Source organism: Temnothorax nylanderi, unplaced genomic scaffold, assembly GCF_030848795.1.
Source record: "Temnothorax nylanderi isolate EJ_2023f unplaced genomic scaffold, tnyl_v1.0 TNYL_tig0078_pilon, whole genome shotgun sequence".
Lineage (NCBI taxonomy): Eukaryota > Metazoa > Arthropoda > Insecta > Hymenoptera > Formicidae > Temnothorax > Temnothorax nylanderi.
Window position 1 is genome coordinate 584,363 of NW_027249140.1, and position 23,212 is coordinate 607,574.

General features: G+C 39.3%; 1 protein-coding gene and 1 long non-coding RNA gene across 6 annotated transcripts in view; both read left to right on the plus strand.

The window, feature by feature from the left end:
* Positions 1–23,212, plus strand: part of Fas3 (fasciclin 3) — a 301,684-nt gene that overhangs the window by 120,529 nt on the left and 157,943 nt on the right. The window lies entirely within an intron of this gene.
* Positions 4,342–23,212, plus strand: part of LOC139774320 (uncharacterized) — a 72,323-nt gene continuing 53,452 nt past the window's right edge. Inside the window, exon 1 of the long non-coding RNA XR_011718553.1 lies at positions 4,342–5,084. This is a non-coding gene — a long non-coding RNA (uncharacterized lncRNA). The remainder of the gene's footprint in view (positions 5,085–23,212) is intronic.

A 23,212-nucleotide genomic window follows, 5' to 3' on the forward strand; every position in this document is an offset into this window, starting at 1 on the left:
TTTCTTTTAACTTTAATGAAGAGCAGTTCTACTTAAGAATCGTATGTTTATTTCAAGTTACTTACTTATTTATGGTAAACACACTGTAAAATTCATACAAAATGGATCTTTTTTTTCGGATCTGAATTGATTTTGTTGCCCAGTCACTACTGCGGAATATTTTAGCGCCAACGAACTGTCGCCGTCGGTGGTCTTAGGATCGATACAGGAAAGGTCGCAGAACTCATATAATTTCCTCAAGTCGACACGGTATTATGAATTATCTACTTTAATGTTTTGCGCAGTTGCTTCCATAATGCCTCGTGCGACCGATAATTCTGAGCGGCTATAGTCAGCTAGCGATGACTCACGACTATCGCCGGATCGCGCGATGAATCGAGGAAATGTAGCGAGCGAAATTAAATTAACCGTGGACAGCGGGATATCCCCATCGTGACTTTATAATATTAGATTTTTATAACCGGTTTTTCATTTAGTTGGCAAAAAAGAAAGGTTGACCTCGTGTCAATTATCGAGCCATCTTAATCAAGGTCTGTCTGGCTGCAAGCACTTTATTCACTGGACAATGCCTCGCCGATATAATGGAACTATATTATTCATTTTTGCGGTAATGGAAGAGATAATTATCAGTGACACAAGACGAGTTTATCGGTTCTGGAACGTAGAAGCAGGCTCGATCGTGCGGTGCAGGAAGCGAGAGAAGATTGTTAGAGTAATATAAGAAGGAACTTCACGACTGTGAAGTTTAGGTTGCAAAAAGAGTCCATTTTCGCGCGGCGGCGCCTCGCGCGGATTTTTAATCATTACGCGCGCATTAGACTCATTCAGGAGCCATTCGTGTATATAGACCTACCGCAAGCTCGCGCATTCCATTAACGGATAATACCGAATGGTAAGGCGAGTGACCATGTGCCCGGGGTAATTTCGTAATGGCGTCGTTTAATCGAAATTTATCGGAATAATATGAAAAGAAATCGATTTTCTTTCCTTTCTTTTATTTTTATTTCTTCATTTATGCATTCGAAGCTCGGTGTGCGCTCGGTGTAAATTCTCTCCATTGACCGTGCACTTCGCGACACTAACAATAAGCGCGATTTGGTAACGGCGAATAACGTGATTGATTTGTAGTTTAACTCAATTTATCGCGACGTGTTTTACAGATACAGAAAATGACGGAACGCGCACGGTAGATTTAACATACAGCAATGAGAACGTATACCAGTTTATTTTTCATCATATCGCTCTCAAGCTAGAAATAATATCCACTTCAGCCATTTTGATCTCAACCGCAGAGTCCAACTCCTCTTTTAGTCCATAAACGTGATTTGCAGCGGACGATGAAAATATTTCTATTTGATCGGGTGCAATCTGCTGAATTTTTATAGAATAAAACTTGCGAGACAATTTCGGTAATATTATTTCAACTAAAAAGATCGTGATATATTTTTTATCGTGTGCTAGATGAGTTTCGAATGGCCGCCGAAAATGTCGCGAGTTTCAAGCAATTTTCGTAGTTTTGCTTCTTTCATTGTTGGATATGTTGAATGCCCGACAAACTAAATTCGTCATGGAAACTAGTTGTTACGTATTAACTCGCTAAACCGGAATATCTTCGCGCGGATCGTTGCGAGAGCAAATCTCAGAGAATCAAGTCTCGAGAAGACCAAGTCGACGTTAATTCCGCACGGTGCCGCATTAACGTCAAACTTTGGGTGACGCGCAGACGTCTTGCACAAACTTATAATAATAATTATCATTATTATGACGTCGTTCAACAGTGCTCCCGCGAAGCGCAAAGTCTGCTTTACAGCCTCCGAGGATTTGACGTTCGCGAAACAGTCAGGCCGGTTGAAATCGGCGAACGACGACGACGACGACGACGACGACGACGGTCGCTTCGTAACGAGTTGTCTTAAAGTTTCTCGACGAGAGGGCAAATCGTTTGCGCGCGCGCGCCGTTTGGATGAATCCATCCAGGCAGGACGAACCGAAAGAGAGATCCTTCCCTTGTTAAATTTAACCCCCGGCGCGCCTATTTCAAAGTAAAATAAATTCGAGTTGCGATTTTGCGCATGGCATTAATGCACTCTGCGAAATATGCAAAATGTGTCTATACGTCTTGCCTCTGTCTATCTTATTGTCAAGAACTATGAGATTATTTTATTTATCAAACATTGATCGTTTTACTATTATATATGATACATCAGTATGGTGAAATTAAAAGTTACGCAATTATATTTAATCTAAAATTAATGAAAGTAAAACGCGACAAAATGTCGATCTTATTATTCAGTTTGAGCATGGGGTGATATTATTAATCGCAATAATGCGTGGTCTTCCCTTATGTGCTATCGATCGATCGTGCTATTCTAATAGCATTAGATAAATGGATTCTCTGATGAATGATGAATGATCGTAGGGGAAAAGCTAGAATAACAAAATATATTAGATATAGGGTATAGCGTCCACACGACAAATCCGGGAGAATTCAGACAATCAGAATCTGTCGATGTTAGAGAACGAAGTAAAGTGCGCGGCGCTTTCGAATGCGAGAGTAATCGACTTCGAAATGATGCCGACGCGACGTACGGAAAACTTTCTTGCTGCGCTCAACATAAAATTGGATTGTATTTCAAGTATGTCAACGCTCTGGGAAGCCCTACGAGCCGCTGTAATAGAATCCCTATTTATAATCGAGTTCGTTTGCTATGCTAGTATCTCCGTATAGCATTACTCGTTTTTACTCGTTTTCCGACGACCGACGGATTTGCATGTTTTATTTTATTTCATGAGTTTTTTTTATTAAATAATTGTATAAATAATTCTAAGAGCTATATATATAACTGCAAAATTCAATTTAATAGATTAAATTTTTCTGTGTTTCAATCTCTTTAATACGTTATTATGCAGTAAGATTGTATAATTACAAAATGCATACAGATAAATATTAATAATATCAATGCAAATAAATATATTAAGCTTTTTTCTTTTTCTTTTTTATTAAAATTGCAATGTTAAAATGTATTTGCAGAACAAGTCTATTTTATAGTCATATTTCTGCTAAAAACGCAGTCTAAACCAGTCTTGAGACATGGTACAGTTTAACAAATCTTGAGATCAATTTGATATTTGTTTTATTATATTTGTAATTGCGATTTGATTGAGGACTAAATTAATTTTTATAAATTGCTTTTCGATCAAAACAAAAATAAATTTTATCTTTAATGTTTAAATGGAATAATGAATAAATAAGTATTTAAATTATTATTAAAAACAAAATAAATTATTCTCACGTAACGGTTAAAATTTTCTAACAATAATATACATTTATACCTGTATCAAACAGATTGAAATAAATTCTCAATTTATTGAAAATTTAATACTCGATACTATAAAATGTTTCCATTCTGAACGTTCTTTCGATCGAATGAAATTAATCATCATCCACGACAATATTAATGAGTCCATAGAACGAAGCATACGATGTCTCAAAATAGCACATTTATCGAGCTTAATTAAAAATACAAGCGGCGAACAGGATAATTGGCGATTTTATAAAGCATTAAATATTTCGAGACGATAACAGTTCCGCTGGTACGCAGCCTTGGCTTTTGTTATTATAACATAACGTACAAGCGTTGTATACAAAGTCTCCGCGCTCCCGCGCTTCCGCGCCCCCGCGCCAAGGCCATCGCGCTTAGCGCGCTGCCGCTATCATTTGTGCGTCGAGACTCGAACTGATAAGTAGTGGCGCGTGCTGCTCCGCGTATTACATTATCTCTCGAGACGTGTTCACGGCAGGTACAAGGCGTAAACGCGATCACTTCCTATACGAGCATCTCTTCCCTACAATCGATTAATTTCCATGATTTCCGTAGATTCGATTATTGAAACGACGAGTTTCTAACAGATAAATATCTCACGAACCTCATTTGCTTGCGATAAAAACCGAAGGACAGTGGAATTGTAAATTATTTATTCTCGATACTTATACATGTTTTTTGATAATTATTTTCTCGCAATATTCGGATTTGAATACATTTTTCGTTGATTTTCTAATTTTCGCGTTTTAAATGTAATTTTCTCCCGCCGTTATAAGATTGAAAACGCGAAGTAACTCATGATTTGCAAATCAAGTCACTCGAGAAACAGCATATATGTGTTTTACGTTTTATCTCGTGTGTTAAACATTTCCTGATAATGAATCGACGGCTCTTTTGCAACATACAACCTTCGCTTTATGTTCGCGAGACTTGAAGTAGTCAGCCCCGCTCCGTCGTGGCATTAATAAAGGCCGATCTACATAAGACGCTGGAGGTAGGACGCAGTTGCGAACGCGAGATGACGTTTTATCGCACGCAGCGTGCACGCATTTGCAAATTGTTCGCAACGACGCAACGCAGAAAGTTGAGGTTGGTTCAACTCGTCGCGTATGGCCGATTTGCGAATACGTGTACGCTGCGTCTGACAAAACGTCATCTCGCGTTCATGTATGCGACCTGCATCCTGCCTCCAGCGTCTTTACGTAGATCGGCCTTTACCGTTCAAAACGCGATCGCGACAAGATGTCCGAGCACGACGACTCTCCGTGGTCATTAACATTAATAATTTTATCGTACCGTGAATTTAGCTAATGCCACAATTGACGACTCGTTAACATATATCCAGATAACGATTATTCATTAAAGTAAATATTTTACGTTACAATACTCCGTCGTAGCGGAGTAAAATTCGTGTCGTGTATGATCAACGACGGGAGTGCCGAAAGTATCATGCAATTAACGTAATATCGGTAAAGGCCTTCACACATAAAATGCCGTAAGGACGTAAAATGTAAGCGTAAGAAAATTGATCAATCCCAATCGAGTATTTTCCCCTACTGTGGTTACGGACAGCACAATACTTGATTGGGATTGGTCGATTTTCTTACGCTTACGTTTCACGTCCTTACGCGATTTTATGTGTGAAGGCCTTAATTAGTGCGTAGCTAATCGTGTTTGCGAATGAGTGTCGTATGAGTGCGATTAACATCTGTGAGGAGCACGGGAAAAACATCGGTTGATGGTGGAGCAACTTACGGATTTGTGAGTAAACCTCTGTTTTTCATTTTATTTCTTACTTACAGAATTGATCATTTGTTTTAAATATAACTTGACTCGTTTCAAGATACGAAATTTCATTCTCACTTATACGGTTTTTGATGTACGTAACGGCTACGAATGGGGAATTAATGGGATTTAAAATTAATAATATGAACGCCTATAGCTCAGAGATTTCTGGATTTATACTTTTACGATGATGTAATTTTAGTATAGCCGACACGTATGTCAAATTCGATAAACCTAGAGGAATTTATACGCGCCGAGAAGCAGCAATATTCCGAATGTTCATCAGTTTCAACCGACCAGAAACGGTGCTTGGTAACGTGCCTTGTTAACGGCCCCTCCGAAATTGCAGTATCTTAGAGCATCAGCCGTTCTCTGTCGCTGCGTCTCTCTCTCTCTCTCTCTCTCTCTCTCTCTCTCTCTCTCTCTCTCTCTCTCTCTCTCTCTCTCTCTCTCTCTCTCTCTCTCTCTCTCTCTCTCTCTCTCTCTCTCTCTCTCTCTCATCCCCTTTCTCTCCTCTGTCCCTCCCTCTCCCTCCTGTCCTGTTCTTCTTGCACCAAGAGCACGTAGACGCGTGTATACCATTTCTGTCGAGTTCGTCGTTATAACGGCCCTGTCTCGAAACTACCTGTCTCGCGGTGTAAACGAGTTTCGCTAATTTTGGGAGAAACTGCGAAGTTCCTCGACTGAGGATACTCATAGACGGCGCGATCCAGTTTCCGAGCGCTTTTCGTGCGCCGCATTTTCGGAAATCTCAGTTTAATGAATCATCTTGAGACGATCATCGACGTTTGTATCGCAGTTATAATTTCCGAAGAGATAAAAATATATATATAGTAACGTAATTATTAATCTTCTTTTAATACGAATAAACATTATGTATCGCAAAAACGAATTTTATTGTGGCACATTATATTGCAGTATAATATAAGAAAAAATTTTTGAAAAATAGAGTTAGATTCGAGAAAAAGAAAGATTATGGAGATGATATTTAATAAAATTCAATCTCGTGGAGAAACTTTAGTCCCCTTCTTAGATTTGTGTGTGTAATATCTTAATCTCTGTTTCAATTATCGCAATTGCTTAATATTTAACCAATAAACTTTTGTTACTTATGTAGTTCAACGTTTGTGGTTTAAAATTATATTTATTATTTAGTGTCGTTACAATTAGCTTTCATGTCTTGTGTTTAATATTTGGAATAGATGCGATACGCGCGTTATTGTAGCAAGCAACCAGTCGCGCATATACATATGCACGCGCATCGGTTAACGCTAATTATGCACGTAAGCGAAGGTAACGAGATATGCGAGTTTCAATATTCAAATGCGTATAGTAGCTGCGATGAAGGGGTTTATTAAACTTGAGACATTGCGAAAACGAAACAGAATCGTGACGTTGCAATTAAAGTAGATGATATCCATAAATTCTCCATTTAATCACGCGCGTAAGACAATACTCCGGTTATTTAATTCTGTGATTCACCATACAACGCTTTTAATAGCGTCCAAAGATATCGATTTTATTAAATAAGATAATTTTAGAGAATTCTGGGCTTTACATAATATAGGACTAGCGAGAAAATTTTAGACTGCGCTCTCTTTATTAATTTGTTATCACAATCTCTAAAATTGAATTTTGGAAGTTCTTATATTATATAAAATAATTAGATTTAGATTTTATATATGAGATTGATTTTTTAATGATGAGATTTATATTTTATATATGAGATGAGTATATTTGTCTTTAATACTTCGTGCAATCCATAAAATCTATTTGATGGTTATCCGAGAAATATCTTTCAAATTTGCTAAATATTTGCAATTTTACGTGATACCGTGGTGAGTATGGCCGAAGAGATCTAATTTTACTCATATACAGGCGTAGATGGAATGAAACGCGCGGCGCTGACGTTAACGCCTCAGCGGGATCGACGGCTGCCCGCGAGATGAATTATGCGATCGGGATTCATGGAATCTGCCGGGTTAGGCGGGCTCCCGTGGCTGTAACGCCGGTATACGTCCGTGTAATTTCGCGGCCGTATCGCGGCCGATTTACGACCGCGCCCGGACCGCGAAGCGTGCTAGGCACGAGTCGATCGCACCATCGTAAAGCCCAGAAGAGCGCGTGATTTTACCGCTCTACGATCATCGATCTCGCATCCAGGAGATTGTTTTCCCGGCAATCGCACTGCGGCGTCGATCCCCCGATGTGCCGCGAGTTCTTTAGCCCCTTTCCCGGTTATACAAAATTCCGATTGTAATAGAAAAGGCTGACGTAATTGAATCGAAATTTTTCTCATTTTTTTCTACTTTATATAAAAAGTTCAATTATATTACAATATAATATTTAATTTATATATTCAATTAGTTATATGTATAACATTATATTGTAGTATATAATTAGTTACTATATATTTTATACAATTTAGACGGAAGGTGTTTAATACACACATTAACATTACAAGAATTAACATTCTTAATTTTATATCTATTTCTCAAACCGTTATTATATATCCTTTGATAATCGATGATACAATTAAATTTATTTCAAACGTTTAAAAATATTTTTGTACCACCGCGTGTAATGTATTTGTGCTGCAATTTATTAAGAGATAAAATAACTTTTCTGAGCAAAAAGTAACTATTAAATTTTCTACGAGGTGTAGCAACGCCCATTGTTGTTACATTATCGATTTACGCAACGAAATCGGCGGAGAGACGAAGCACTTTTATGCCGAGATTAATACGGTATATAAAATGTCTCCGCGGATTTTTCTTTTTGTCTCAGCTTCATTTTTCTACGTAGTATAATCACGCGGTTTATTGGCGACACGTACTGAGTTACCGCGCGAAAAACGTCGCTGTGAAACGCGATGGTTTTATGACGCTGCCGTAACTGAGAATGTATTTCTCGTGGGAACATATTCGCGAACAGTCCGCGCGAGGAACGCTTTATTCCCGATAACCGAGATCGTCCGTAAATGCGTATGAAACATTGAAGATATTAATCGGTCGGTTACATTTGCGCGCATTTAACGTTACAACGGAGGTTTTATTCAAAGCTATATAGCTTTTTTGTACGGTTTGATGCATGGCATCGATGCGCCGTAAACCCGCTTTTTAACCGTGCGTTTTGAAAGCCGCGCGTTTACTACTCACTAATCTTCGGGAATTACGCGTTCCTTTCGCTCAATACCCCGTGAACTCTCGCGGATCGAAGCGGAGCGGGATAGCAGAAAACGATACAAAAGTAGCGGGATCACAGAAGACCAACAGCATCGCAATGGAAACGGCATAAATGTTGCTGCGGTTGCTTTGCGCAAACGCGGTCGATCGGATAGAAGAATTCGTTTCATATCGCCCCTTCATGCTCGAACGAAGCTCTATGATGCATGTAACTAATTACGCCAGCCAGTTTCCCTCTTATAGCCGAGCAACCGTGAATTTTACCTTTCACGAATTTACGTGAATCACAGCCGTTGGTCACGACTCTCTATACTAAATTTAACAATATTAAATGCATTTGCTTTTACGATGTGACGTGGTATAATCTAGTTCTAGTATCAAGAAGATATTGCGTTGGAACAGTGAATTATATTGTGCTCTTGATGCTTCATAACGTTTGCGTTAGGATTTAGCAGATATTTTATTATCCAGCGAGAATTTAATTAGGAACCTATTTTGCAATGATGGAACTTTAATATTAAATTTTGTTGAAGTCAAGATTAACAAGTGAAAAGGAGCCCTGAGAGTTCAATCGGTTGACGGTGCGTAAGTAGGGTACATTATAAATCGGACATTTCGGCTGTGCTTCGAGCCATCTTCAGCGATGCGGTAACAATTAATTAAATCAAAATGATCTCACGTTCTCCGGTGAGAAATGAGTTAGTAGAATTCTCGAGTAGCTCATTTCTCGCTGGAGAACGTGAGATCATTTTGATTTAATTAATTGTTACCGCATCGCTGAAGATGGCTCAAAGAGGAGCCGAAACATCCGATTTATAATTATCCATCCTAGCAGTTATTAAAGATCGATATAACTTACGCACCGTCAACCGCGTTGAACTTTCAAAGCCTGTTTTTACTTGTTAATTTCATTATCGATAGTCCCTTGTTTATCCAATTATTTAAAGTTAAAAATTGCTTTAAAAAATATTAAAATATTGAATTTGAGATTCCGTTATTTGCTTGTTTCTTTGTAGCGTAATTACCAAATAATCAATTTATATTTTATGTTAAATTGCACTCTGTGAGTTGAAATTTTGCAAAGAAGATGCCTGCTTCAGGTTTGTCATAGAATAGTTTAGAGAATATCTTATGAAGTGCTGATAACATTTTTCTAATGCGTATACGACAATGACATTTAGAACATTCCTCTTTTTTTTACTGTTATTATAAAGCGCAATGTATCTGCCTATTACGCTTTTAGAGCATTTCAAACGCCTTAACACGTAAGGAGAACGTTTTATTTAAATTATCCTCTTGAGTCGCCCGATGTCGGGTAATTGTTTTTTTCATAAAATTTTGCATAATGCATATTCGATAATGCGTATGCACGTGCCGCCCGTATACGTAATGCAAACTGTATAATTTTACAATGCCATAACCAACTCCGATGTAAAGGTTGCAGCTACATACATAAGAAGAACCAGGCGGTTAATGATTGTCGTAAAACTATACGGTCTTTTATATGGCTTTAAAGAAAATCTCTTTAGTTTTATACGTCACAAAAGCACGTATCCAGTCATCACTACACGACGATTCGAATGCATAATATGGTATCCCAATAAATCACAGAGAAAATTATGTCGCGCGATCTACATTAGATTTGAAATTTTCTTACAGGGTGAGATATAATTTTAGCAGTGGAATCAAAGCGCATATTTTTTTCATAATTGTTTAAATATTTATTTGCATGTATCATACATAAAAAAGAACCACGGCACCAAAATATCCTAGGTGAAATAAACATTTTGACACCAAAAATAAGACTATAGAAATGGCTCTTGAAGCACTTTGACGAGCTTTAAGATAGGTTTATTTTTAGTGACTTGGTAAGAATTAGCGAAAATAGATAGGATGGGATTGCTAAAACACTTCGGGCTCTCTTATTATTTATATAAATAAAATATAATTTCCATGTATTATAGTACGATGTAACTTTTTTAACATAGAAGTCGTCACTATTTTTAAATTGTTAATTCAGTAATACTATTATTTTCGTCTATGGCAAACTTTTATTTTTATTTTTAGATTTTGCATAAATGTCAAATTGTAAAATTATTACGAACATCAATTTCTCGATATATTTTTAGTTACTAATATATTATTATACAATAACATGAAATTTAGCGCTTAGAACGTTCTATTGGATATTATTAATACACGAATTTGGGTATTACGAGTCTCGTCCAATTATAACCAACTCGCGTTTCGATTCCACTGAAATACCGAAAGGGTTAATGGAAGCTATTGCCCGATGAATATTACGGTGAATAACGTTTCCGATCCCGTATAATCCGCTTCGTTATACTTAATAATAGAAAGCATAGAAAACACCGAAAATAGGGTGAAACTAATCTATCGGAATTCGACTCGGCGCAACGTAGTGGAAATTGAATTTTTGCGCAAACTTCATCAAAAGGCGCGCGAATGTGATGCGAGATTTTCGCTGGTATTTAGCACCAGGGAAAGAGCGTTATTAAAATCATGTAACGGATTTGGGGAGGCGGCCGCCGTGGTTCTCGGACGATCGTATTCCTCTCGCAGCCAGCGCCACATCGCGAAATCCATTTTCTCGGAATAATTGCTGGCGAAAGAAGTCTCGGGGCCTTTTCCCCCTCCTCTCGTCGTCACGGGGATAATCCGCGCGGCGAACGAAAGAAGGGAGCCGGTAAAAAGGTGCGGGCAGAAACGAGACGGCGCGATCTGCTTTTGTGGAATCTCTAGCTTGGCTGTAATTAATTGGCGGAGGGAGAACTGAAAATGATAGACGCAAGAGATCCAGACGGATATTTTTGATTCCGCGAATGTGCATAAAGTGCACGAGCCAATTAGCTTTCTGTCTCTCTCTCTTCCTCTCTCCTCCTTTTCTCTTTCTGTTCCTCTTGGAGAACTCTGAAAACGTTCATTTTAATTCTCATGTCCATGATCATCATTTCGAGATATCGAATAATGTTCAAAACGAAAATTGCGCTTTGACTTCGCTGTACGTTGTCCGGTTATCGATTCGGAATTATCAGTTTTCTCCGATTTCTCCCACGTTATTCGCATGTAAATGTAGAAACGGTTATGATAATTATTATCGAATTATGTAACAGCGTTGGTTATCCTATAATGATTAGCTTTTTATCAGAAGCAATTTTTATCGCGGCAAGAAATTGCTAGAGAAAAATAATATAGATATTTCATTTCCATACTTTATTTTATCATTCAACAATAATACGATTTACATCTTTTTTTTTACCATATCGTGTCCAAGTTTTCTGCCCACTTTCTCTCTAATTATGTAATTAATATTACAGTGTACATACTTTCTTATTTTATAACACTATGATTAATTGCTATATATTATACAGGATCAAAATTGCTTTCTAAAAGCAATCTTGTACCAGCGATCTCCCCGAAAGCGCAGTTCCCTGTGTGTGCTATCGATAGGGGATTACTGCTCAGCATCGCATATGGAGATTTATATTCATGAACGTTGTCCCTAAACGAGAACGCCATACACACGCGGCGGTTTCCTAAATATTATTTTCTCCCGGAATCTCGGGCGTACCTAATCCTTCGCCGACGAGGGTGCATAGATGCATACACAGTCGCGTAATGGGTTTAGGCTCAGAAGAAGGGGTGACGTCTCGTCGAGTTTCGCAGAGCGCCGCGTATAAGTGGATTAACGAGAGCGACGATCTTAATCCCATTACACGTTATGCTTAGTCAGGTACTAGCGATCTAGCTAAGTTCCCCGATAGCCCGATTTATTTCAAATCGAGAAAACGAGCGCGGTTCTTGGAAACGCCGCGCCGTGCGCGAGCGGAGAGCTGCAACTAACTCCCAGCTCCGTAAATTGGCTGCCATTTACGGGACGATAATAGATTTTAATCATCGTCTCGCTGTTTCGCCAGCTGTTCGTACAATAAGAAACACGCGCCCGCCGATTCATCTTTCACGCGCGTCCATTAAAGCACCGGAAACGATATTTCGTTTTTTCCATTAAGTCGCGCTTCCGCGTGCCAGTGATATTTCGTTTAAATCCCGTTTGTCCGAAATGAAAGTTGGCTTTTTTCGGCTACCGTTCCATACCTCCCGTTCAAACATTTTCGTCGTGCAAATGTCTGATGAAAAATTCAATCACTGCTAATGGGAAAATCTGTTAAATCGGATTATTCGCGCGAGTTATATCGGACACGTAACCGAAACTCAATAAGTCCGCCCGCAAATTTTATGACTTGACGCGTACCTACGTTTTTTTTTTTTTTTTTTTATAAGACATATAGTAACGAATAATGCATATGTGTGAAACTTTAAAAAGTTTTTTGTGATGTTCGATATTTCTTTCAAACTTTGGTATTATTTAAGTATTATTGAAGTCTGAAGAGTCATTAATTCTTAAACAATTTTAAGTTGCTCGCACATATTTATTAGTATTTTTTGTGACAAAGATACTTTTATTTATACTAAAATTAGAAAATTTTTGCACTGTCGGGTGTATCGAATTTCACGGTCACGCTATAGCACGTTTTTAAATCTCCCTCGCATACGGGGCTGTCAAGAGAAGAAGAAAAACGGTGGGAAATAGAAAAGCTTATGGTAGCTTACGGTAGCTCGACCCGGGGAAACTCATTTCCTCGGTGCAGAATCGGCCAGTAGTCCGTACCAAAAGGCGATCAACGATGGATTTTCCGAGCGCTTTGCCGGCGGTAACCGATTCCGCTTCATCCACTCGCGCGAAGGCGAAAATGCGCGCCGGAGTATCTCGGCATTTCGCCGCGATCGCGAATACAAGGCGAGCAAGCGAGCATGAGCATCGCACTGTTTCTTTGAATTGTTACGGCTTTCTTTCTCTTTCGTTTTATTCATAGTGCAGCGCCGTATCAGGGGATTGATGCCCGTCCAGTTCATGGATCAAACGCGGAAGATTTTTTTGTGGATAACAGAAAATAAATTTTTCCAAATAAATTATAATAAACAGTTGTTACGTTTAACACCGTTAATATTTGACGCCATTTTTTTAGAATGGAATGCATACTTACACGTAGAGAGAGTTGCAGGATTTTTGCGACATAAATTAGGCGCACATTGCTTTTCCCGTCATTCCAAGATAAACCGTTCCCCACCTTTGTAAACCATAACGGTGTTGAAGTGCACGAGGGATTTACGAGTTTGAAGAGATTACGCTTTCCTCTTTTAAGAATAACATGTTAGGTTGTCCGACAGCTTTTCGTCCCGTAATAGAATCACAAATTCATCCACGGAGGGTGAGAAATTGAGTCGCGAGTAATATCGATGTCTCGTCGTTACATCACACACGGGAAAATTAATGAGAATTCTTATTCCGACTTATAGCGTTCCTGTTAATATACGTCACTCCGCGCACGACCGTCTCTTCACGTCGCGTCGGGAGCGCGACGGGGAGGATGGGGCGGTCGGTCTCGATCCGCGCGCTCGAGAAAATTGCATTGTCGGGCGGGATTTACAGGTTTGAGGAAACTATGCGACGCGCCGCGACACGACATGGAGAAACAATTAAACGCTTCCCACGCCGCGCGGAAAACTTCGAATGCAATTTTCGTTTATCGGTCCTGGTTCCGGCGTCGGTTAGATTACCGAGACTCCCCTCTCTCTCTTTCCCTCGAAACAGCCGATAGCGACATCTCGCCTGTCATTCGCCTGCTTCCTCCCCCCGGCGGCCGGCGGGGGAGGAAAAGCGCGTCTTTATTTTCCTTCGGGTAGCAGGCCAAATTCCATTACGATCCAGGCGCGCGTTTCCTCCGCGCTCTTCCTCGTTATCCTGCCCTCGTTCGTCGCAGAAATGTTGCTCCTTGTTTAGAAGTAACGTTGACGTATCCGGCAACCTCCCTCCGGCAATCGGTGATCCCGCCGGGATTTAATCCGCATCCGAGGTAGATGGGGAATCGAAAGGATACTTGAAACTCGATTTTCGGTCTGTACCGTGAGCAGAGACGGAATAAAGACCCCGCACGCAGAGAGAGACGCTCTTCAATGGCGACCCTTTCGCGAGATATCGGGGTATAAGGAATACCGCGCTATCTGAAAGATAGCGATCTCGAGATTCTTTCAAACGAATGATACGACGACTTTAGCCCGCTCAGAGAAACTGTGAGTCGCAATAATTCATTCGTGCTAATACTTGAAGTAATCCGCGCGAAGTGACGTATCTCCACTGAATATTTATCAGATGACATAACTGAGAAAATATTAACATTTATTTTTATTCTGTTCTAGATTTTTATTTGACCAATGTGTCCCGATAACTTGTTAATACAATAAACGAGTTGTTATTTAGTTATTAAAATAAAAATGCAAATATTTTATCGCGGTATAATTATTTTGCCGAGTTTTACTATAAATGAATTTATGATTCTATTACGAGAATAACGAGCAATTTTTGCTTTCTTCTCTAACTCCACATTGATTTATAAGGTTTGCGAATGGATTAACAAATAATGTCGGAATAACTTTTTAATGCTAAATAGGAAGATAGTTTAAACAGGGATGAAGTAATTGCCCGCATTTCTATTGCGTCAGATAAGCTAACCCGTAATCTGCGAGCGAAAATTTCAAAGCCGACACTGACGTTCCCGTTATCGTCGTCGTTACTCGCACGGGAGCTGCGTGTCGTTCCCTGGGAAAATACGACAACTTTGCTCTCTGTGTAACAGCACCCGCACTTGCTTTTATCCCTATCAGGCGCTGGGCGAGGGAGAAATCCGCATATAACTTCCTCGGTGTTATCGACTCCACGAAACCGAAGAGTGTATCGCGAAATAGAGATAGTCTCAACCACGGCGCCAACTCGAAGGAAAATATCTATCGCTCCCTTTACAAACTCCACGTACGATCAAGATAAATGTAATTTGTGTGTAAAGCAACGATTGGAGATCTCTAAGTCAACCAATTTTCTTAATTTCGACGTTGCAAGAAGTTTCTTTTAAAAAGATCAATTTTGAGTCGAATGCAATGCAACTTTTGACATTATTAGAAATATGTGTCATTAAAATATGTATTAAACTTTAGAAGATAGTCCAGTAATATTATATCTGCACACACGTGCAGACGTAACAATCACACACACGCATATACACAAACTATTATTTCTCCTATTACATTTAATTGCAACAAGCGGATTAATTGAGTTTCCATCGAGATGTGTATTGGTCTCTCAATCGGCAAACCTCTCCATCGATCATCGAGGCATCGATAACCATTGTGCTGGTGGGACAGCCTTATTTACAGAATCCTGTCAGCGCGAACCCGGGAATCCTCCACGTCCTCTCCGTACGCCTCGTCGTCCTTCCTCTCAGAGAGACATCAGACATACTCTGTTGACGGCGGCAGGTAATGACGTGCATCGCCTCTGTCTGCTAGCTGCAGTTATAGGACTGAGACAGATAGATGAGCGGATGGAGGAGTACCTCGTTATCGCGACAATGTAGGCGCGTTCCGTTGTTACATTTCAGTTACGTATCTGTTGGATTCCAGAATTATATATATTTGAACGTTATTTTCGTCAATCTACAGGGAATCTACGCGAAAATAAATCTCTAGCGTTTGGATAAGTTTAAGTTTTAGTTTCCTCGGATAAGTTTTAATAAGTTTAACAAGTTTTAATTAAAAAAAATACATCGATAATTGAGCTTAACTGATGCTTTACGAAGATCCACAGAAGAAAATCAGGATATTTGATGATTATAATACCTGTCGATGCAATATGTATTACTTTTTTCAGATCTAAATACATTAATTTATACATTAATAATGCAAGTAACTCGACTTAATATACGAGCGAATCAGAATAATCTTCGTGTTATGAAAGAAGCAAATGCAACATATTGTTTTGCCGCATCAATTTTCATATTCCATAATAATATATTTTGTGTACGACGATTTATAATATATGACTTGGGCGCAATATTTTAACAGTGACCTACTACTGGCCAGTGCTTGCAAGGTACATATTGATATAAACGTATTTACGTAGCAACTACTCTAAAGTACAACATGAAATAGTAACACGAGGTCCAGCAATTACTTTAAAGTATAATATAATAATAAGATATACCTATACTCTCTCTGTCTGTCTGTCTCTCTCTCTCTCACACACACTCTCATACCTCTTCAAATATAATCAAACCTGCACATTTGCACGATCCTTTTGTACGATCGGTTCTTTTTATCTTGTATTTATTCATAGCTGTATTTTTAGTTTCGAAATGTCTCCTCGTATTTCTGTCTGAGACCAGGCGACGACAAGAATTCGTCGTTCCGTTAGACATTGGCGTAAGATGAAGGCAGATTTAAGTTTGAGATCCACTTGATACATGCGACACGGTACCGCGCGGCGCGGCGGTATCATGCATATACGATCCCTTGTTTTACATCCATTTTAATGGGCTATAAGTACGTTGTTTCCACGCCGCGCGACATGCTCTGACGTGACACGTGTCTAAAGATTTTCGCATTTGCAAACATCGCCGCGCGACGTGTGACAATGAATGGTGCCACGATGACGTTCTATTTACTTCGTCTTCCGTTCGGCCCGATATTGTAAACATTTACGGATTGATATAAAAACCCCGGTGACGCGCAGGATCGATTAAAAGATGCGTTGTGTAGGTAAATTAATTCTATCGAATTTTGCTAGCATAAGGAAGAGAAATGCTATTTATTGTATTAGTAGCAGCTTCGATTAATGCATGCGTACGTTGAAACAAGTAAAACCCTGTTAAAATGACATCCACTCGAAATATAGACTTCAAGACAAACACGAAATATTTTATCAAGATAAATACGAAATATTTTATCACTTTTATTTTTGCTTCCAAGCTGAATTTTCGAAAAATCTTTTGCTTATATCTATAGATTATTCATGCTTGAAATTTTTACTAAACAGAAATAGATTCTGAATTAAAAAATATCCCTTGGAAGCTTACTTAAACATTTTAACGACGCTATGTATAGAAGCCGTTATTACGTAAACCGCAACGGTACCATTGACCCTTCGTGAACAACCACTGCTCCATTACCCGCAAGTTACCTACTCTCACTTGGAGACATCGTCAGACGTATTTTCGTCTTCGCTGGCAGATAATGACGAGCATTGACGGCCCTACTAGTAGCAACGAAGATAGACGTATACGATGGGACGGATAAGGGACGGCAGGATAAGGGCGACCCTCGTTATACCGGAACAACGGACATAACCGCGATCCATCGTAGCGCAGAGCTATGCTTCGTATCCCCCGGTCGATAAGTCAATGCGCCGACAATGCTCGTCGACAGAAAGCAGCCATCCAGCTGCAGAACGACCGCCCTCCAACGTGTCCCCCTTTCCCTTTCACCGCGCTGTCAACCTGCCTACCTGATCTCAAAAGCCACCCCAGCGCGGGCGGCGCCGATCCCTCTCTCACGGGCTCCCTCACGCTCACGGGTCGCCCCCCCGCGATTCGCAGTCGACTGCACCGGCCACGATGTCCATGCACCTGTATCGGCCCGTATATGCACCGCTATATGCCTCGTGGCTCCTACCTAGCTCCGCTTATGCGGACGCGGACGGAGAAGCGAGTCGGGTCCCCCGGGGTGATCGAACCCCAACAATAGGCATAGTGAACGTGGACCAGGATGTCGTTGGCTCGAGACGGCGCGGCGTCTCGACGTTTCCTTCCCAACTCGGCATTTTTCCGCATCTCCTGGGAACTTAATTATTCATGTCGAAAGCAAGGGTCAAGCAAGCGAACGCGCTTTAATCTGAAAAAAAAAACTCCGATGATATGAACGAGCGGTAAATAAGAAGAAATTGATATGTTGGTATTCAGCTATTTATTCCATGGTTCTTTCATAAATCATGTTTTTCGTTATAAATATTTTTTCCCTCACGCCACGACCAGCAGAAATCACCAAATGAGAAGTGATGGTGCCAATGCATTTTTAATTGCAAAATGGATAAGATATCGTTTGGGGTTTCTAAAAGAATAGAGGAAAAAATATATTTTTACGTATATCTCGAATGTGACTAATGATTATGAAGATTTTGTTGTATAATTTTGTAAGTAATGAGTTAATGAATGCGAGAAAGACATCCCGATGAGGTTAACCCTAATAAAAAATTAATATTATTATATTTCTATATTATTATTTATAATTGTCTCTCATTTTAATAATATAATATTGCAATAAATTAGAAAAAGTAATAATTAATGTTGTTAATATCAGGGTAGCGAATACGAACTAATAACACTATATAACAGAGAACATTCTATGCAGCTATTAGTTTTCATTAATAATGCTAATTATAATGATGATAATTTTAATAGTTTTATTTTGTATAGTTATATCACTCCATGGTTGCTCGGAGTCGCCTTAATGTTTCTTTAAAACCGAGCATTTTGCAAATTTTATCAAGTACGTTGTCGAAAAGATTAAGCAGGTATTACCAAAATAGGAATTACTGCGCTTATTACATCATAACCTTCTTTTCAAGTAATACTCACTAATTCCTACTTGACCTACATCAAAATTCCCTAGCGGTTTACCCTTCTTATATAAATGAGAATATACGATATATGAGAGATATAGTAGCGAAGTTCGCATCTTCTATACTTCCCAGGATTTGTGGTAAAAACTGGAAAATTTTTCTAGTCTTTCGCAGATTTCTAACATAACGTTAACCACGCAGATCTTTATTTTAAAATTAGACGCCCAGACGTTAATTGCGCGTATCGCAGTGTCTGACATTTTAACAGTATTTTATATAAGGATAGAAAATACGTTTCTGCACTCTTTCTCTTTTTCTCATAAAATTTTACAAACTATTCGCGGAACTGATAAATAAATTAGAAATTTTTTTCTCGCTCGCGCAATATTACGGGAAACCCAATTTTCGCGTTTGATGCCGCTCTCCGAAATCGTTCAGCGAAATGTAAGTACATCGTTTCACGAACTTGTAAACGTTTCGAAGCGGAGCGGAACGCGAGAAAATTACACGGCGATCGCTACAAATGGACATTTTTAGCGCGGTATACTGTCGGTACCGTTCGAGCGCCGCGAGAGTCGAGAAACGAAGGAGTAAACATCTACTCGCGGCACCCGCGTTTCCCAGCTTCTCCAGTGAAGTGCTCCTTCCATTCGCGATCTGTTCATTCCCACTTCGAGGCGGATAGACAGTCGGTGAATAGTTTGTCCGGGTTTTAAAGTTTTTCGCCCGCACGCTGGGCTATGCCGCCGCAGTCAAATTCTGTTTGCTTGGACAAGTGCACGGATCGACATTCGCGTCGGTGCGCTCGCACAAAAGCAAATTCCCGAATAGAAGCGAACATGTTTATTTTAAATTCACGCTTGCCTGTGCTCTCTCGAACCGATTCGATGTACCGGTGATTTCGCGAACTTTTCCGCGTAAGCCAATCTTTCGACTCGCAATTCTGCGTAATGTTAAATAAGACACAGAGATTTTTAATTGTATACTTACACAATCGATCTAAAAATGAACAAAGTTGTCTATAAAATGTGTGATATTTCTGGCGCAATAAAATTTAATTCTTTCTCAGCTATGAAACAACTTTTTCTTTTTAAATATTTTCAGTAGGCATTTTTAATTAAGAAGGAACTGTTTCGTTCATACTGATCGAAAACTTTGATCTGTAGTTATAAATATATCTTTTTCTTCTCGATATTCCTTATATTATGAAACAGTTGTCATTGAATATTGACATGTCTTTTGTCTTTATATGTATGCAGAATATTATGGCTCAACTTATTGTATACAATTGAAATCTCTTATAAGAAATATATGTTGTAAAATGTATATTTTACCATTTTAAAAATTGTTTTAAGTTGCCGAATCTTATATGTGAAAATGTCAAGACGAAAATAATATGAATATATTTCGTCGAAACTACGCTGATATATTATAGCTCGTTTTAATCTTCGATAGTTTTTAGCAACTTTTTCCTTAATCGAATCTTTCTGTTATTATCTTACACATTCTTCGTATGTCCGAAACACAGGATATACAGAATGCGCTCTACATAAGAGAATTAAATCCAAATTTAATTTTAATTTAAACGTCGTATTTGATAAACGGATTTGCCGTTTGATAACAATGGTCGACCATTCGGCGATTTCAGCAGCAAGACGCCCGTGTAGATCTCTAACTATTCGTGCCCAAGACAGTTCAAATTTACAGCCGGCGCTGTAGTTATGGAGTTATGTAACGACGGTAGAAGGACAACGGGCGTCATCGCTATTATGCGCGTAATTTCGAGACCAGAGGTCAGGGGCAGAATCATCGTATCGTATAGGTTAACGGTACAAATCCAATAATCATTGCGAAAATCATTCTGCCTACTTTTTGGCCTCGGTCGTGAACCTGTTGACACACGAGTGGGCGCAATACATGGAGGAATCCAATCGAGATGTCCTGCAAAAATTCGTTTCTGAATTTATAGTGCACGGATGCAGAAAGGTCAACAACGATATATACATGCTGCTGTAGATTCCAATGAAATGGATATATCGCTTATAGGGATACACAGGGTATACATTGAAATCTCTGCAGTGCCCGCCAAACTATTCCGCTTTATAGTTAAAACAATTTATTCGGGCCGGATGATCAATATTCAGAATAGGAAAATATTTTCTCTATTAATTTTCCATTATTCCTCAACACGTTATACGATTGCAATTTAAACCAAATCTGGAAATAATAGTCCGACAATGCTAAAAATGTTTTATCATGTAAAATCATTTTTTTAAGTCCATATTTTAGAATGCTTTTGGTAGTTTTTCTGATTTTATATTGGAATTATACTTTCGCTCATGTCCCTTCTGTCCCTTAAATATTCGCGATATGCCTGGAACACCCGTTATAAGAACGTAAAGTTTCTCCAGAAATTCTATGTGGGCGTAGCTCGATTCCTTCTTGGTATATACGACCGAGCAGAACGGAGGTACTGCATTACGATATTCAATATCCGACGTCGTAATGGCGGTCAAAGTTCCGTTTCGTAGACCTTGCTACGGAAAATTTGCATGTATATCACAATTTAGGGGCTGAAAGACGTCGCGGTGAGTAGTTATCAGATCGAAATAAACGGATAGAGAGAAAGATAGAGTAACGCCGCGCCGTTCTGTTCGACGATACCTCAATGCAAGTTTCGATTATGTTGAGTGATCTTGCCTGAATTAGTTATTGCACGTATCGTGAATAAGAAGCTGATCTAATATAAATGGATGTATTGATTATAATATTTCTTATAGTCTTTATTTTGTTTGATTATAATAAATATATAGAAACTGCAGGGAACGATTTATAGTACTTGACGTTTTGTTCGCCAAAAATTAAAGCCATGGATCTTCTTGTTTTATTTTAATCGCGATTACACCTTTACATTGACATGAACAATTGAACTGCATTTTCTGCAAATTTTTGCAAACTATTCGCGCTAAGAACTGTATTCCCAATTCAGCTCACTCGATGTAGCAACATGTGGAAATCGTATGCGCCCGGTGATGTCTTTTATCGCGGGATAAGCTCGATTTCGTTTTCCTAGCGAAACTACTGGCTCGTTCGCGATCTCGAGCGCAAAAACTGGGAAGAGCTAGCCGAGCGTGTCGAAATAGCGATGCGTTGCCATGGTGCCGGCCTAAGATGCTCTTGTGGATTCCATTCTTTACATGTCATTCGGGCGCAAAGCGAAGGGATCAGGCGAACCGGAAATGAGACGGTTCCCCGACCGAGCGCGAAAAAGACTCCCGATTCAGGTTGCACGGAAGGTGGTACGTTAAAGAGCGTGTCCGTGATGTCATCGCGATGGGTTTCTTTTCTGGCGAGGCAGAACGATTCCAAAGTGCAGAAAGAGCTCGACTCGAAGCAGCCCTTATTACAATCGGCGCAAAAAATCTCTGCAAATATTCAAGATATAGTCACCGCTGCGCGTCAAATTATTTCAAACAATTAAAATTAGAATCTTCTTCCAAATGTATTTGAATGCGGTAAAGCTGCGCGATATTAGAGAATGAAAATTGCTTAGTACGTGTGTAACAAAACACATTATATAACAAGGGAAGCACAGTTACATGCGCAAATTACAACAAGCACAACACGACCTCACTTGTGATCGTAACAACTTCAACGGCGCGTCTCGATAATTCGCGAAAGTTTTTCCGCGGAATAAAGACAGCAGTTTTCTGGCACACTACAAATGGAGCAATAATAGAACGGCAGTTTCATCGAAACGAGTTGGAAGCACCTTTGCGTGAGGGTGCCGCGTAAAACGCGGGCCTATAGGGAAGCCTCTCGCTTCGTTGAAACTTTCGTCGAGTTTTGTCTTCGCAGAAATTGAACTTGGAGTGTACCGTGGAGCATTCTAAAATCATTTTCGACCATCTCCGCTGAGTTCGCGCTGCGTGAAAATAACACGCGCGTCTATTTTGGAATATTCAAGAATCTCGGGAAGAAGTTGCAAAGTTATGTCTCCTTCTAAAACGAGACCTTCAGCTGTACGAAATTGCTCAATTGTCTAACACATTTTTACTGTCTTCAGTGAAAGCAAGGAAACGAAAAAAATGTCATTTTAATCAAAATATAATTCCAATTTGCGTGATATCTAGTATATCTGCTAATCTTCTGTACAATAATTTGCTGGCCTTTCAAAATCCGATTTTACGAGAAAATTGCTTAAAATAATTCGCACAATTGAATATATATTACAATGGAATTACTGCGAGCATTATTAATAATTTGATAGCATATACCATTAACAGAGATTATCCATCCTTTTAATCTTGCGCAATTAATTTTTGGTTAGCTGTTTATCTCCTCGCCTTAATCGAATCGTACATCAATCAAGCGCTATCTCTATTTCGAGC